The sequence below is a fragment of the Schistocerca gregaria genome, chromosome 2 (assembly GCF_023897955.1).
Source record: "Schistocerca gregaria isolate iqSchGreg1 chromosome 2, iqSchGreg1.2, whole genome shotgun sequence".
Lineage (NCBI taxonomy): Eukaryota > Metazoa > Arthropoda > Insecta > Orthoptera > Acrididae > Schistocerca > Schistocerca gregaria.
The window spans coordinates 759,222,939-759,241,888 of record NC_064921.1 but is presented as its reverse complement, the minus strand read 5'-3'; the positions used below and the strand labels follow the sequence as shown (position 1 = coordinate 759,241,888).

The window sequence follows — 18,950 nt, the reverse complement described above, 5'->3', positions numbered from 1 at the left end:
CTAAAGAGAAGCTTGATAAACATTAAGTGACTCTGCACCTTCGATTAGAACAGTTTATAGGTGATTTCAAAATTTTCGGAGTGGCCATAGGGACACAAGTGATGCTGAACGTTCTGGACCCCCTGTGGAGGTTACGACTCCAGAAATCACTGATAAAATCCATGATATGGTGATGGATGGCAGAAGAGTTAAGGTGCGTGAGATTGCTCACGTTTGACCAAAAACGGAATCGTGTGAAGTGTTGCAAGGATGGTTTGCAGCTGTTCAGGAAGAATTCGCTGAACTTTAAGCGTCGTTTCGTCACTGTGGATGAAACATAGATACATTACTATACTCCTGAGACCAAACAACAATCTAAACAGTGGGTTACCAAGGGAGAATCTGCACTAAAAAAGGCGAAGACCATATCTTCGGCCAGGATTCGGAAGGGATAATCCTCATTGACTATTTGGAAAAGGGTAAAACTACTACAGGTGCATATTATTCATCGTTATTGGACCGTTTGAAAACCGAACTGCAAGAAAAACGCCGGCGATTGGATCGCAAAGATGTCCTTTTCCATCGCGATAATGCACCAGCACACACCTCAGCAGTTGTGGTCACAAAATTATTGGAATTAGGATTTCAACTCATTTCACATCCCCCCTATTCTCCAGACTTGGCTCCCTCGGACTACTATTTGTTCCCCAATTTGAAGAAATGGTTGGCAGGACTAAGATTTTATTCAAATGAGGAGGTGATTGCAGCAACTAATAGCTATTTTGCAGACTTGGACAATTCCTGTTATTCGGAAGGGATCAACAAATTAGAACAGCTTTGGACGAAATTTATAAGTCTAAAAGGAGACTGTGTCGAAAAATGAAAAAGGTTTACCCCCAAACACGTAAGTAGTTTTTATCTTTGCACGGACTTTTCAAACGCTCCTCGTAATATTGCCCCCACCAACCAGCGTCCATGGCATGGTGCCTGTTCCGAGTCGCCATCCACGATGTAGACGGTCTATCCGGAACCTACCATCGACGTGGTAGCAAGAAATGTGATTCACTCGACCAGCGACACGTTTCCGTTCATCCACGGTCCAGTCTGTATGACCCTGCACTCATGAATTCGTAACTGACGATGTCGCTGGGTCAGCATGTGAACACGTAAGAGCCGTCTGCTGCAGATCCACATGATCAACAACGTGCATTGAAATATGTTTTCTGAAACACTTGTGCATGCACTAACGTTGCACTCTGTTGTCAAATCTGCCACAGAGCGGGAGGCCTCCGACCTCAACGTTCTGTGATCAGGCGTGGACGTCTCAAGACCTTGTCGCCGGCTCGTGGTTTCACTGTTCTTCAACCAATTCCCATAGATGCTCACGACTGTAACATATCCGCGGCCGACCTTCTCTGTCGCTTCCGAGACGCTTCTTCCCCGACGAGCTCGTCGCCAGGCCGTGAAGTCCCAACGGATGTCCAAAGGCCGCCGTGTCATCATCTGCCTTGCGGCGTCACGTGGATGCGGTATGGAGGAGCACGTGGTCAGCTCACCGCTCTCCCGGCCGTTCTGCAGAGTTTCCAGACCATGGAGCCGCTACTACTCGGTCAAATAGCTCCTCAAATGACAGTCCAGCCGTCCGAGCGGTTCTAGGCGCTACAGTCTGGAACCGCGCGACTGCTACGGTCGCAGGTTCGAATCCTGCCTCGGGCATGAATGTGTGTGATGTAGTTAGATTAGTTAGGTTTAAGTAGTTCTAAGCTCTAGGGGACTGATGACCTCAGAAGTTAAGTCCCATAGTGCTCAGAGCCATTTGAACCATTTTGAAATGACAGTCCCGCTACCAAGGAAAAATCCTTGACGATACCGGGAATTGAACCCATCTACCCTGACCATTCAGCTGCCGAGGCCTCGTTCCCAGACATCGGGCCTTTAAAGCTACTGTTTTCCAAAGTGGCTTACATTGATGGACTTCCCCATTTATGGCTCGTATTTCCGCATTGCTTATACGGTATACGATGTAGTTAGAATTAAACTTCCACAGAAATCATTGTATTTGGGCTGGAAATCACTAAAAGAAAGGCGTTTTTCGTTGCGAAGGAGTCTTCGCACTAAATTCCAATCACCAACTTTCTCCTCCGAATGCAAAAATATTTTGTTGACATTGACCTACATAGGGAGGAACGATCACCACGATAAAATAAGGGAAACCAGAGCTCGTACGGAAAGATATAGGTGTTAATTCTTCCTGCGCGCTATACGAGATTGCAAAAATGGAGAATTGTGAAGCTGGTTTGATGAATCCTCAGCCAGGCATTAGAATGTGATTTGCAGAGTATCCATGTATATGTAGATGTTCACTACTTGAGCAAATGTAGATGGAAAACTGTTTACCGTGCTGTTAACCAATTTTATAAGAATGATGTTCAGACTGTGCGCTACAGGAAATGATTTGTTACTAGTCTTAGTGTAATGGTTTGCCGTTAGGCGCTGGTACTGGTACGGCAAAGTAAAGGTGAAACATGAGCATCAGTGTGCATTACAGTGCAGGCTGTCAAGATGGATCAGGACAAGGAGAGCTCTTTCATCGAAACAACAGCAACAGTGCTGCTGCTCTTTGCGGGTATCGACGCATTAAAGAAATACGGAGGGGTCCTCTTTTCATACCGTGGTTGAAGAACATAATTCTAAAGTTTGAAATAATTGGCGATTTGAAATTTGCTCTTGGGAGAGGCCGACGGCCAATTGCGCCACAATTATTGTTGACACGGCTGACAATGCTGGGCGTAATGTGCAATCTTCGAACTGTGCACGAGCTGTGTCAAGACAGTTCAATATTCCATTCGAAAAGCGCTGCAAACGGTTGTGAATAGCTATCTATAGTTCGATTCCAGGCTGTCATGGATGCAGATGGTTGTCACATTGAACAACATTTATAAGCTGTAACGCAAACATGGTACGCTATCAAAAAATGTTATACTCTCCTGTGCAAACTAAATGTGTTATTTCAATGATTTATTCGTTATTTTGTTTTCCGTATGTCCTTACAAATATTTCCACATCGTTTCATTGTCCTACAATAACTCGTTTTTCATTGGCATTTTCTCAAGCTGCTCAAGTCACTGTATTACTTCTCGCAACATATACACTACTGACCATTAAAATTGCTACACCAAGAAGAAATGCAGATGATAAACGGGTATTCATTTGACAAACATATTATACTAGAACTGACATGTGATTACATTTTCACGCAATTTGGGTGCATAGATCCTGAGAAATCAGTACCCAGAACTACCACCTCTGGCCGTAATAACGGCCATGATACGTCTGGGCATTGAGTCAAACAGAGCTTGGATGGAGCGTACAGGTACAGCTGCCCATGCAACTTCAACACGATACCACAGTTCATCAAGAGTAGTGACTGGTGTATTGCGACGAGAGAGTTGCTCGGCCACCATTGATGAGACGTTTTCATTTGGTGAGAGATCAGGAGAATGTGCTGGCCAGGGCAGTAGTCGAACATTTTATGTGTCCAGAAAGGCCCGTACAGGACCTGCAACACGCTGTCGTGCATTATCCTGCTCAAATGTAAGTTTTCGCAGGGACTGAATGAAGGATAGAGCCACGGGTCGTAACACATCTGAAATGTAGCGTCCACTGTTCAAAGTGCCGTCAATGCGAACAAGGGGTGACCGAGACGTGTAATCAATGGCAACCCATAGCATCACGCCGGGTGATACGCCAGTATGGCGATGACGAATACACGCTTCCAATGTGCGTTCACGGCGATGTCGCCAAACACGGATGCGACCGTCATGATGCTGTAAACAGAATCTGGATTCATCCGACAAAATGACGTTTTGCCATTCGTGCATCCAGGTTCGTCGTTGAGTACACCATCCAAGGCACTCCTGTCTGTGATGCAGCGTCAAGGGCAACCACAGACATGGTCTCCGAGCTGATAGTCCATGCTGCTGCAAACGTCATCGAACTGTTCGTGCAGATGGTTGTTGTCCTGCATACGTCCCCATCTGTTGACTCAGGGATCGAGACGTGGCTGCACGATCCGTTACAGCCATGCGGATAAGATTGAGGAAGGAGGCCGCCCTTGCCCGTGTACGTTTCGTTAATCCGTCTGGATGTCTCTCGGCTGGGACCGCTAGCAGTGTATTGGGGCCAGTAACGGGTCTCAAGAAGGGCTCAGTTGTTTGCCTTAGTTTCCGTTTACAATGCTATCATTACTCTTATTTCTATGACCTAATTATACTGTCCCAAAATTCACTGGCCTTGCACTTCAGTCAAGTCGGTTCAAAATCAAATATACCCGCATTCTACGAAATTGTCGTCAGAGACCGCTAATTTGTCTTTGTGTCCTAGACGAACGTACCTGACTGACAGGCTACAAGCAGCGCTGTTTTGAGAGACGGTTATTTTTAGTGGGCAATGTCTGATGAGTCCTCTGAGATCACGTGGGTATATTTAGGCTGCTCAAATATACCACGATATGGCGTTCCTTGAAGGAAGGAAGATTAGAGTTCATCGTGCCATCGACAGGAGGTCATTAGAAACGGAGCACAAGTTCGGATCACGGAAGGGTGGAGAAAACACTACCCGTGCCCTTTTCAAAGGAACCACCCCGGCGGTTTCCAGGAGCGATTTAGGGAAACCACGAGAAACCTAAATCTGGGTGGCCGGACGAATTTGTTAGTCCAGTTGCAAGTAGCCTACTTGTATGTTGGTAACGCTATAGACTGTGTTAATATTGCTGACAACGCTCTGCGCCCTCGGCAAGAGATTCTGCGAATGGACGGACTGGCAGTTAGCGAGTGGATAGAGAAGTGTGTGGACATGATGTTCTTAGTAGAGACTGTGTATTGGTAGGACACGCAATGTAAAGTGAGATGAAATGATGTCTTTATAAGAAAATATGCAAGGAAATGTGTGATGATGAATGCCATTGATAATGTTTGGGTGGTGGAATTATTGATAACTCTATAATTTCTGGAACTGGACGTCACATGAATAAGGTAAAATTTTGTAAATACATTGCTTGCTCTTCAACAAAATCTTTCTTTTTGCTAACCATATGCCTCCTAGCAGTTAGAGTCTATAGTAATTAGAATCTTTTTATTTATCTGGCTGTTGTTGCTACTTGCTGTAATTGCTGTAGTTCGTATTATGAAGATTTCTTACGAAAAAGAATGGGGTTTTCGTGATTGAAATGAGTTTAGGCAATTAACAGAGTTGCAGATAGTTTCATATTTCTTTAATTTCACATTTGTATTATTGTTAGGATTTCTTGCAATTCAGGGCCATTCTTTTGTGTTAATTATTGAAGTCATGTTGTCAATGTATAGCAGACTGCGTTGGGTTTGTGTATTGTGGGTAGTAAATGAATAGGTTAAGTTTGAGTTGTCTTTCTCAGGGAAAACCTCTGTAGGTCAGTGTTTAATTTAGAAAATAATTAAAGAGGTAATTTCACAGTGTGCTAACCACGGCGCTATCGCGTTTGGTGGCGTTGCTTGTGCACACCATTCGCCACCTTTTCCATCTCCCGCATCAATGTGATCGGTAGACACCGTGGTCATTAATGATGCGTACCATCCTAAATGTTGCTTGAAATCGGAATTTTAATCGCTTTCGTAGGCAAGGAAAAAAATTGTAAGACCTGAGTTTCTCCTGGCGTATTAAATCAGCGAGCAACCTAGTTAACAGGGATGGAGGTTTCTGTTTAAACACTGTTTGGAATCCGGCTCTCTCCCTTGTCAGAAAACAGAGGGACAGAGTCAATGCTACCTCACCTGCGAATTCATAGTCTAACTATCGATAGCTCTGACTTTGGTCATCTTTGGTGGCACTAGTTTTCAGTGTGTGTGTGTGTGTTATCTTTCCTGCTTCTGACCGAGAACAGAGGTATTAGATTTGCATGTACGCCGCCTGTCTGTTGCAGTTTGCCTTGAAAATGGCGGGGTGTTCTCCCGCCGAAATATCGGCGGTCGCTGATGGTGTTACCTGGCTGAATTCCCGGAAGTTATTTGAAAGAAAAAAATTTATTGGTTCTTCGATCTATCCGAGAGTGTGCACCATATATGTAATACGCAGAATAGTAAAACTACCTTAGGCTTCCGTACACTTTCGTAAGCGTAGACTGCGGTAGCTTTCCTAGTAGTTTTGGTCGGTCAAGGTCGTACCCGCGCTACCTGTACGTTAGGTGTGTTGCATACTTATCAGGCGTTCCTTAGAAACGATCGTTTTCTTCACGAATTTGATCAGCATCTTACTAGATTCCCTAAAAACCGGAATCGGTGGATCGCCTAGAAACTGAGAATGCACAAAGGGTCGGGTAACCTACGGAACATTTTTATTCTGCGTTGTTATCCTCCTGTCTGTTACAGTATTTATAGCAAAATTGAAACTGTCAATGTTTAATTCGGGTTTAATTCGAAAATTATTGATTTGTAACGTTAAACAGAGGGACGTAGTAGTAATAATGTAGAAAACAATGCAGATTTATCATATAGCATTCTAAAACGCAATTTCCTCAACAAGACCCTAAAATAATAAAAACCACTGATAAAAAATATATCACGCATCGCTTCAGTACATCGAACTCATATTAAACATTTTTCTGTTATTCATAAACAACTGTCACATTATCAATGATAACAAGAGACTCTTGCTTTTGATCATGATGAAGAAAGTTCTGTTGAGTACAATATAATAACAATATATACCTACTTTTTATGTCTGTTCATGTGAACGATTTGCATAAAAGTGATTGCTTTGTTTGCATAGCAGCACAGAAGTTACGCGGTCAGTTAATTTTTATTACTTATAAAATGCAATTTATGTTCTGTGAAGATATAAAACACACCATGGACTAACACTGAATGATGCACAGTTCTAATTATATACAAAACAAACAACCAAGCAAGACGGGTAAGTAACAAAAATAAGCCTTCGGCTCCCCCTTTCTCTCTTATGCATTCATTTATGTTTCTTTCCCTAAAAATGCTACCAGTACTACCGGTAAATCTACCATCTACTACATCGTCTATGTATTGTACCAAAACTACCCAACCGAAGTATTGGTATAGTGCAACTTTAGTAATACGGTACTGTGGCAGGGGGACTGCAGTAAGCGAAAAGCGAAGTGTGTAGCAGAAGGACGCCGGAAACGGCGACCTCTATATGTATGTGCGCGGGGCCAAGGACGGCCAAGGGCTCACCAACAGCCGCTACGTCACGTGTTTACACTCAACGGTAGAGTGCCCGACTGGGACCTTGGAGACACACACACACACACACACACACACACACACACACACGTGGTCCGACAATTTGCCAACAAGAATGTGTCCGAAGAGTAGCGAAGATTTCTAATGATTTCGGCAGTCGTATCGTTGTTTTCCGTGCCTGCTATGAGGACACTGTTTAAGACTGGTTTTTACAAGACCTGTTAAATCATGTTTCGTTCAATGGTGCAGACATTATTTCCTGAAGTTGGACCATCACGGAATACGGGGAGTAGCTCACAATTGGTTCACCTCTTACTTTAGCAACAGGCAGCAAAAGGTTATTATTCACAATGTTGATAACGGCTGTGATGTGGAGTCTCAGTGGCGTATTGTCATATGGGCGGTGCCTCAGGGATCAGTTTTGGGGCCACTCCTGTTCCTTATTCATATAAATGATATGCCCTCTAGTATTATGGGTAACGCTAAAATATTTCTGTTTGCTGATGACACTAACTTGGTAGTAAAGGATGTTGTGTGCAACATTGGCTCGGTTTCAAATAGTGCAGTACATGACCTAAGTTCATGGCTTGTAGAAAATAAACTCTACATCACAGTAAGACTCAGCGTTTACAGTTTTTAACACGCAATTCAACAAAACCTGACGTTTTAATTTCACAGAACAGGCATATGATTAGTGAAACGGAGCAGTTCAAATTTTTAGATGTTCAGATAGATAGTAAGCTGTCGTGGAAAGCCCACGTTCAGGATCTTGTTCAAAGACTTAATACTGCTATTTTTACTATTCGAACGGTATCAGAAGTGAGTGATCGTTCACCACGAAAATTAGTCTACTTTGCTTATTTTCATACGCTTATGTCGTATGGTATTATATTTAGGGTAAGTCTTCCCATTCTAAAAGTATATTTTTGTCTCAGAAACTGGCGGTTCGTGCATTAAGTGGTGTAAGTTCACGAACTTCTTGTCGAACTCTGTTCACGAGTCTGGGTATTTTGACATTGGCCTCTCAATATGTATATTCCTTATTGTAGTTTCTTGTTACCAATTTTAGCTTATTCCTAAGAATAAGCAGCTTTCACTCGGTTAATACTCGGCAGAAATGAAACCTACATTTAGATCGGACTTCCTTAACTCTTGTGCAAAAAGGTGTGCAGTATACTGCTGCATCAATTTTCAATAAACTGCCACTCGAATTCAAAAATCTTAGCATTAATCCACGCGCTTTCAAATCGAAACTGAAGAGTTTCCTCATGAGTCACTCCTTCTATTCTGTCGAGAATTTCCTTGAAAAAATAAGCCGATTCTTATTGTATTGCTGATAGCGTTTACTTAAACTTATGGACTGACATTTTTCAGGTTCATGAACATTTATTTTTATCTGTGATTACTTTAATGTTGTAATTTCATGTACTGACTCGTTCCATGACCTTAGAGATTTGCTCCTCAATTTGGTCATACGGAACTTGACGTGTAAATAAATAAATAAATAATAAATTAAGTCACAATCATGATAATGTTGCAACTCATTGGGAATGTTCGAGATTCCGGAACGCAGTAACCATTTGTTTCTGCACGAACAGTCTCGCCTGTGATTTCTTAGGACGAGGGCCTCCAGTATTCTTCCACTTCATAAACTGGCGTTCCTTTCTGGAGCATCGTGGAAGGGCCATGACTTGTCGACGGTGACCAAACGCTCAAAGAATTCAACTGGATATGCACTTTCTATTGCGTCAACTGTTGGGATATCTCGACACACTTCTGTTTCTCTGCGGTGGTGATGGAATGGGGCACCGGTTGTTTACACACATTCTTCATCTTCAAATAGATACCTTAGGTGTTGCGAAACAACTCAAATCACTTAAGAAACGCAGGTCTTCCGGTCCAAATGGTATACCAATCAGGTTCCTTTCAGAGTATGCAATCATATACAACCGCTTACTTGACGAAAGGTCTGTTCCTAAAGACTGGAAAATAGCACAGGTCACCCGAATATTCAAGAAAAGAAATAGGAGTAACCCATTGAATTACAGACCCATATCACTGACCTCAATTTGCACTACGATTTTGGAGCATAAACTGTACTCGAACATTATGGATCACCATAACCAACACGGATTCAGAAAATATCGTTCTTGTGCAACATAGCTAGCTCTTTATTCCCATGAAATAATGAGTGTTGTCGGCAAGGGATCTCAGATCGATCCCATATTCCTAGATTTCAAGAAGGCTTTTGATAGCGTTCCTCACAAGCGACTATTAATCAAATTGCGTGCATATATGGAGTATCATCCAAGATGTGTGACTGGATTCGTGATTTACTCTCAGAGAGGTCACTGTTCGTAGTGATAGGCGGTAAATCATAGAGTAGAGCAGAAGTGATATCTGGCTTTCTGCAAGGTAGTGTCATAGGCCCTCTGCTGTTCCTGATTTACATAAATGATCTAGGTGATAATCTGAGCAGCCCCCTTAGATTGTTTGCAGGTGATACTGTAATTTACTGTCTAGTAAAATCATCAGACGATCCATTCCAATTACAAAATGATCTAGAGAATTTCTGTACGGTGCGAATAGCGCAATTGGCACTAAACAAAGAAAAGTGCGGGATCATCCACATGGGTACTAAAAGAAATCAGATAAATTTTGGGTATACGATAAATCGCAGAAATGTCAGGGCTGTCAATTTAAGAGCAACTTAAATTGGAAAGACCACATATAGAATATTGTGGGGAAGGCGTAACAAAGACTGCGCCTTGTTGGCAGAACACTTAAAAGATGCGACAAACCCACTAAAGAGACAGCCTACATTACACTTGTCCATCCTCTGCTGGAATACTGCTGCACGGTGTGGGATCCTTACCAGGTAGGATTGACGGAGGACATCGAAAAAGTGCAAAGAAGGGCAGCTCGTTTCGTGTTATCGCGCAATAGGGGTGAGAGTGTCACTGATATGATACGCGAGTTGGGGTGGCAGTCACTGAAACAAAGGCGGTTTTGTTTGCGGCAAGATCTATTTACGAAAATTCAATCACCAACTTTCTCTTCCGAATGCGAAAATATTTTGTTGACAGCCACCTACATAGGGAGAAATGATAATCATAATAAAATAAGAGAAATCAGAGCTCGAACGGAAAGATTTAGGTGTTCCTTTTTCCCACGCGCCATTATAGAGTAGAGAAGTAGTATGAAAATGATTCAGTGAACCCTCTGCCAGGTACTTATGTGTGAATTTTAGAGTAACGTTGTAGATGTAGATGTAGACATGTTGCCTTTTCTAGTTCGTCATACGTCTCTCGCCTTTGCTGCATTATGAAGTCACTAACAGGCTGGGAATTGTTTGGTTGCTGTCGAGCTGTTGGACGCCCAGTGCTTCTATATTATTCAGCACAACCCCTGCCGTCTCTGAACTGTAATACCCAACGAAACACGGATCTGCCACATGCAGCCAGTAACCTGCTGTGGGTATATGAAGAAGTCACTCCTTCTTTCCACAGAAACAACACTGTTCACCGGTGCCCGTTGCCTCTCTGCTTCCATGTTGTGTTATCGATGTTCACCAGCGCGCTCGCAAGCCGGAGCAAATGTTGCTACAATGCGCCATCTAGGGGAAGCAGCAACGCTATGTGGAGGTAGGAGACAGTGCTATAGTCTGTCTTCGCGCATACATGGACACACGTTTCAAACTGCTTCTTTTCAGGACTTAAAGTGGAGTGCCAATCAGTACCGAACGAACTAAACAGATTATTAAAATACAAGATCGTTTGTAAAGTTTAATTCGAATCATAGTTAAAAAATCATGTTAGTGGTTAGACTGGAGACTGGGAATGCGTGCATAGGTTGACTATCACTTTTCAGTGTGTCAGGGCAAGTCGTGTAAACAACAGCCCAAGGATACTATAGACGTCCCGATTCACATACCAGGAGGAGAGGACCAAGCTGGCATTTGTTGAAGCAAGTCGCCCGCGCCACGATAGCCCATTCTACTGTCGCCTTCTGCTGGGGCGAGAGATGAGCATAATTGAAGCCCATCGCAATTAGCAAGTGAGAAACGGATTTTGCGCCCGCGTTCCTTACAGACATGTTTCCATACTAGCTTGATAATCCAATGGCTAAGACAAAGACCTCTGAATTTGCCTGTGCAAGTGATTGCACTCTAGCCAAAGCTAAAATTTCTTTCTCTGTTCCCAATAGATATTTTATCTCAATTCGTGTGGCAGCATCACAGTCAGAGAGTAAACTGATGAAACCGTCAGAATTCTCTTTTTCAAAACCGTAGCTGCGTGAGCAATTTTTTCCAGTAATTTTTGTACCCGTAATTGACGGTTCATAGTCCACGGTTGTGATCTCCGAGCGGTACTTAAGATTCTAAATAAATAAATTCTAGCAACTTTATTTGTAAGAAAGATCTATTTACTCGTTTCAAATAAATAAGAGTTTACCTAGATTACCAACTACGATATTCCTTCCAACTTTGTATTATGTACTTTGGCTAGACTTAAGTGCTAACACAGGAGACCACTATTGCGAACGACAATCGGTGCCTGGGAAGTCAAGAAGAATAAGCTGTGAGCTGAAATGACACACAGAATATGTGATACGTCAGTTATTTCAGGTATTCAACGGCATAGTATCAAGCTTACAGCTATCCAAGACTCACCAGAGATCAGTTGGTTGGATTGGGTTGTTTGGGGGAAGAGACCAAACAGAAAGGTCATCGGTCTCATCGGATTAGGGATGGATGGGGAAGGAAATCGGCCGTGCCCTTTAAAAGGAACCATCCCGGAATTTTCCTGGAGCGATTTAGAGAAATCACGGAAAACCTAAATCAGGGTGGCCGGACGCGGGATTGAACCGTCGTCCTCCCGAATGCAAGTCCAGTGTGCTAACCACTGCGCCACCTCGCTCGGTCAGAGATCAGTAATTAGTACATCGTTATATGTACTGTGTTCAGAGGGTGTAAGATTAGAACCACTCACAGTGATACGTCACACGGAATTTGTACAGTGGTTTCTTCATCAAAATTCTAATGACACTACCTTTCATATACAACTTTCATTTACAGCACATAACAGTTACACCATTTATCTTGACTACCAAAATAATCACACCTGGGTCCTTGGCAACCAAAATGCTCCTACATATCATAAACAAAGATTTTCCTTCAATATTTATGATGGTATTGTGTTGGCGTTTTTTTTTAAAGTGGAAAATAAAATGTTTTGGTATTTGTTTCACGTTATTCGATAGAGAATTATATGCTCCACAAAATAGTGTGTTTAGCTTTTCATGCTGATATATCTTTTGGTCTTTTTTTAGGTCCTTAAAATGGTTGTCAAGCCAACACGTAATAGCATTTTCGAAGCCTTCTGCTTTTTTCGTTTAATCGAGGTGTCAAAGCCACAAATCGAGAGATTTGTGAAGTGTTTGTCGAAGAAGCGATAGCTCTTAGGACGGTTTAAAATTGGTTTAAGAGATTGAAAGAAGACAATTTCGACATCACAGACGTGCATGATCCGTAGCGAATTGCTTGATCGGATCTAAACAGTGAATGAAGAACTTAAGGCCCAACAACTACAACGACCCAAAGTGGCTATCTAGCAAAAACGACCTTATCGATGACATGGCGTTCTTCTGTAGCAAGACAATGCCCCCACATCGTCAAGAAATCCATTTAAACGCTTGATTAGGAAGTGCTGCCACATCCTCCGTATTCTCTCCACTTGGCACTTTCGGATTTCCACCTGTTGCGATCCCTCTCGAATGCATTTCGTGGCGTTTCGCTCAATAGTGACGTGCAACTGAAGGCGTGGTTGGACGAGTTCTTTGAATGGAAACCAGGTGATTTTTACCATCGAGATATTGAACAGCTTGTTGAATATTGGGAAAGAAGTTTTAACAACAACGGAGGATGTATTATTGATTGATTTGTTATTAATAGTCCTCTAAGGCACCACACTGCAGTGGAACAGCTTTCCATCAGGTTTTACGTAGCATACCTGTTGAACTGTTGGACGCGAAACTGCTCGCTGTACGCAGCAACCATTACATCTGCAACCATGATAGAGCTTCAACACGTTTCAGCCTTAATGCACGAAACGGGGTTTAACATCCCGTCGATGAAGAGGTCATTAGTGATGGTTGTGTTGAAGGCAGGGAAGAAAATCGGCAGTGTTCTTGTCAAAGGAATCATCGCGGCCTTTGCCTTTTATGGAAACCACAGAATGCGTAAACCCTAACGGCTGTATTTGAGTCGCTTTCCTCCCGAACTGTCTCAGATCGCGTCACATCGCCCAGTTTTAATACACGATCACAGGGAACTCCTGGCCCTGGGAAACAATGGATAGGCCATCTTTTTTTTTTTGCCATTTCAAAAATGTAATGGTAAACTGTACCAAATATCATCGCGACAAATTTGATTGGCAGACGCAATTATGACTTCCACGACACCGAAATGATTCCCACCATGCTAGATAGACCATTACTGCTTCAGTATTAAGAACTTCTTAAAGCTCAGCGCAGTTTGAAGGCAAGCTATAAATTTATTTATTATAATTATAATAATTATTATTTTTTATAATTTTAATAAAATTTGAGTACACTTGTTGTTCATACTTACAACAATATTGTCGTCTCATGTGCGTTACTCAAAAACAGGTTATGAGGAACATATTTCATTACAAAAATTCGCCAAGTGCGGGCACTGAGGCTTTGTTATCTATATAGATAATTCAACCATCCCGGGAATCGAGAAGCTCCACGATTCTTGCCCGTTATCGGTATCGATACTGGCTAGACATCGGCCCCGGGGATTCCAAGACCATATCAAATTCTCTATTGTAATTCCTGAGACTAGTCCGAACAGAAAAAAAAGCGAGAAGGGGACTCCAATTTGTATGAGCAGAGGACGAAGATTTAATAAAATACTTTTATTTACTTACTAAAAGCTGACTACAAACATTTTATGTTTGCATACAGAAATAGTTTTCTATTACACTTTATGGTTCAAATGGCTCTGAGCACTATGGGACAAAACTTCTGAGGTCATTAGTCACCTAGAACTTAGAACTACTTAAACCTAACTAACCTAAGGAGAGCACACACATCCATGCCCGAGGCAGGATTCGAACCTGCGACCGTAGCGGTCTTGCGGTTCCAGGCAGTAGCGCCCAGAAACACACGGCCACTCCGGCCGGCTATTACACTTTAGACGGACGAAGAATGCAATGTGAGTTTTAATGGCAAACAGATATTTGTATGTGATATAATAACAATTTAACAATTTTAGAATTTTTTTCCCGTACTTGTACTGTGAAATCTTGCTTCTTGACAAATTTCATGATTCTAGGTTAATGGGACGTACACTATAGATTTTGATGACTGAGTTTGTGAGTATCAAAATGTGTGACATAAATGGCAGCATGTTTTGATTGCGTTGACTTAGAAGCTTAATATTTTTACACCACCAACGAGCCATAGACATTAGTGTGTGACTAGATATCAACTTGAGAAAAAGGGTTCTTAACATGCAGAAAGACGGAAGGACAGACAACAAAGCGGGCCTATAACGGTTCCGTTTTTACCGATTTAGGCACGGAACCCCTAAAGTGGTCGATTTTGTGTGAGCTATTGTCCTCCAACATTCGACGGTGAGAGCCTGAAATACCGATAAACAATAAAGTACAACAGGTGCTCGTAGCAGACGGGAGAATTCAGTATCAGTCGATATTCGCTTGAAACCTGCAACAAACGGTCCCGAAGACAGTGAGAAATTGTGAATATATAATTGTGTAATGTGCATCTCTGGTTCTGTGGTTGTTTTCTAATTGTCAATAACGCTTACTCCAGCGCCGGGCAGCAGCTTTCTTTGTACCCATGTAATGAAGGTTATGACGACCAGATATCATAGTTGCTGGTGAGTCTTCCGGGTTGTTCGGCCGTGATCAAAAAACATTTTGTAATAAAGTGAACATCTACAGCCGCCCTTATGATGTCATTTATTCTATGGCTACCAGTTTCGGTGCTTCAGTGCACCATCTTCAGACCTTAACTTACGCTGAGGAGGTTAAACGATCCAACAGTGGTCAAAATCTATAAAGGGTTTTCGCAGACTACCTGTAACAGCGATGTCGTGACTTCAAGCATCAACTATCAACTGGAGAGACAACATCGATGTTACAGGTAGTCTGCGGAAACCAATTATGGATGTTGGCCACTAATGCATCGTGTATACGGATGGTGTTAACCCCTTCAGCGTCAGTTAAGGCCTGAAGATGGTGCACTGAAGAAACGGAACTGGTTCAAATGGTTCAAATGGCTCTGAGCACTATGGGACTCAACTGCTGTGGTCATTAGTCCCCTAGAACTTAGAAGAACTTAAACCTAACTAACCTAAGGACATCACACACATCCATGCCCGAGGCTGGATTCGAACCTGCGACTGTAGCAGTCCCACAGTTCCGGACTGCGCGCCTAGAACCGCGAGACCACCGCGGCTGGCAAAGGAACTGGTAGCCATAGAATAAATGACATCATAAGGACGGTTGTAGAAGTTTCATTACATAAGTAAACGATCGAGGTCCCTCAGACCTCCAATCACAAAGAATGGACATACAAGAAACATACTGGTTCCTGATATTTCGTCCAGAGCTGCGCAGGTCATCTTCGGAGGCGCTCCTGGCAGGCTCAGTCTTGCCAGCTGACGAGTAGGTTGCTGCTGCTGGTCGGATTGCCTAGGGTTTCTCCCTATTGCGGTTTTAGAAGATCCAGCGTCCATTGACGCTGTCTCCTGATCAGCTACTTGGCGGGTTTTGCACGCGCGTGTTTTCCTTTTTTAGTGATGTCAGTATAGTGCTAGATATAAAGGGATGATATGTTTCGTGGTTTTGTTTTGAATTTTTAATTTCTAAAATGGCGGTAGAGGATGGTCATGGGGGTTTTGAAGTTTGCGTCTTCTTTCTGGCCCCTAAGTTTATGAGATCATGAGGTGAGGTTTTGGATAATACATAGGAGTTGATGCATCCTTGGGTGATGAATTGATAGAGGGTTGGGTGTCCGAGATGGGTTCGAATTTCTTCGTTGCTCGTGTAACAGTTGGCATCCGGAATCTGTCTTAGTGTTTTGTTTTGGACTCTTTCAGTTTGAGTCAGATTTGTATCTGCTGCCATACTCCACACTTCTGAATTGTAGAGTATGACTGGTAGGATGGTGGTTTTCCAGTGCTTCAATTTTGCTTCGACAGAGTCCTCTATCCTTGAACAGTGCGTACAGCTGGAAGAGGCGTGCATACCTTTTATTGCTCGCCTCTTTTATATGTTGTTTGAAGGTTAGCTGACTGTCAAGTTTGTCCATGAGAAATCCTGATCCGTTATTTTCAGGCTGATGATGGGCGGCTTTCTTTTGGATGTGAAGGCTATGGTTTGGCATTTGGTAAAGTTGATCTTTGCCTTCCAGATGTTGAATCATTTTACTACCTCATCCAGGTGTCGCTGGAGCCTGAGGCCTGTGTAATTTATGTTGCGCGCGCTATGATACTGCCCTATATCGTTGGCATAGAGCACTATATGTTCCACTGGCGCGTTTGGCAGATTGTTTGTGAAGATTAGATGTAAGCAGAGACCTAACACAGAGCCCTTTTGCACTCCCTTCTCGACGCTCTTGACTGAGCTGTCCGCTCCGTCCAAACTAGAGCAAAATTACTTCCTGACAGAAAGGATCTTATCATCTTCATGATGTGGAGCAGACAGTTTTGCTGTGACGGTCGAACCTCATATCAGCGTCCAGGAAAATTGTTGCTGTGCTGTGAGGTGCGCGATAGCAGCGGGAGGGAGGTTTTTCAGGAAAGGTGATTTTCTGCTGTGGGTACGTGGTGATTTTGCGTTGTCGATTCGTCTGATAGGAACACTGTTCTTTCGCTTGCTACAGCGAACGAGGTGTCAAGTCTGTTTCGCAATGTTTGAGCGAGGTGGCGTAGTGCTTCTCTCTCAGTGCAATCCGTTTCCCCTTGGGGTTCCTCGTCGTCGGAGTTATTTTCTCGGAACTGGCGTTCTAACGTGTTTGCCATGGCGTCCGCCTTTTCTTCCAGAGTGTAAACGATGCCGTCCTCTCCAAGTAGTGGTTTTACAGTTCTTTGGCGTTGCGGTCGAGCCTTATCAATCGGCCAGAAGAGTTATTGGTTGTTTTCCACTTGTTCCGGGCTTCTCTGCCTGCAAGCGTTGCGAAGGAGTTGCAGTTTGACTCGTATTTCTCTTGCTATACGATTCAGGGTTCTTTTGCCCTGTGTATCTCCGTATAGTTGCTGGAGAGCGAGTTAAATACTGTGTAATATGGGCGTGGCCTAGTTTACGTGCTCAGCAGAGACAACCTTTGTCAAAGATAAAACTTGACTGTCGATTGTCACCTGTCAAGAGTAAAAGTTTGTCTATCGATTTTGCACAGCCACTGTCCATGTATCATTAAGTTTCATGGCTTCTACTTTAGCTGTTAAAGCTGTGCCCAGGCTTCTATATTTCGATGGCTTGTCTGTAAAGCCGTAGATAATAGCTGTCATTATAGACCAATAACAATAGGCGAAAGTACAATGATAAAACACGTTGATGGAAGAACACGGTTTCTCTCCCCTTTATCGTAACAGTAACTGGTCGGATCATGAAGATTACAGCAACACATCAGGCCGGCTTTTAGACCAACTAAGAAAATATATCAAGGTGTCTGATCTGTAAAGCGGTCCTCTGTCGGCATGACGGTTACACAAGACTGTGTAGCTGTGGAAAGGTCTACACTGAAACTACCAAGACAAGCGTGAGTGCAAGAGTGAAAGAACACAAAAGTCTTTGCGACGAGGGAAACAGAAAATTACACTATAGCACAGGTTGTTCTTCAGTTAGGAAATCATGAAGTGAAGTTTTCTGAAATCAAAATTTTATCTACAGTGTCAAATTACTATCCGCGGCTGTATAGAGAAGCCATCGAAATAAATGAGCATGAGGATGGTTTTAAAAGGAAAAAGAACCCATGAAGTGATATATGAACAGAGGATCTGCAAAATCGATAGATAAGATTTTATCCTTGACGGGAGTTAATCGATAGTTAACTTTTATCTCTGACAAGGATTATCTCTGGTGATTACGTGAAACTAGGGCACGCCCACTTTACGCTGTATTTAAGTCGCTCTCCGACGTCCTACTAGTCAGTCGGCAAGACTCAGCGGCGCCAGGAGCACTTCTGAATATGCCCATCGCAGCTCTGGACGAAACGTTATGAACCAAAAAAAGTTTCTTCGACTACGGCTTTACAGCCCGGAAGGCTCATCAGCAACTTTGTTTGTACTGCTAGGTGCTTCTGAAGTTCTTAACATGGATATGTCTCTATTGTAACTGTTACCCTTTATTCAAATCGTTTGCAGTAACTGTAACGATAACCAAACATTGTGTTAAGATGTATTTACCTTGCACAGTGCACTCTTTTCACATTCATATGCTCCTAATTTCACGGAGTCATCCTGTTAGGCTTTGTGCAAGGCACGTCTGTCAATGAATTAAATAACTGCTGCAGTAGTAGTGTCGGACGAGAGTAAAACGTTCTTGCTCGATTCTATCATGATAGCAGTTACACGTTTAGATGAAGTACCTTGGGCATACACCCAGAGCGTATGTGTAAGCACCCGAAAACGGCACATCGTAGAAATCAGACGATCTCGTGAAATACACTGTCTGA

The 18,950-nt window shown here is 42.9% G+C and overlaps 1 protein-coding gene across 1 annotated transcript in view; it reads right to left on the bottom strand.

Moving 5' to 3' along the window:
* The window catches only part of LOC126334968 (sialin), a 375,208-nt gene that overhangs the window by 137,481 nt on the left and 218,777 nt on the right, over window positions 1-18,950 (bottom strand). The gene's annotated exons all lie outside the window — the stretch shown is intronic.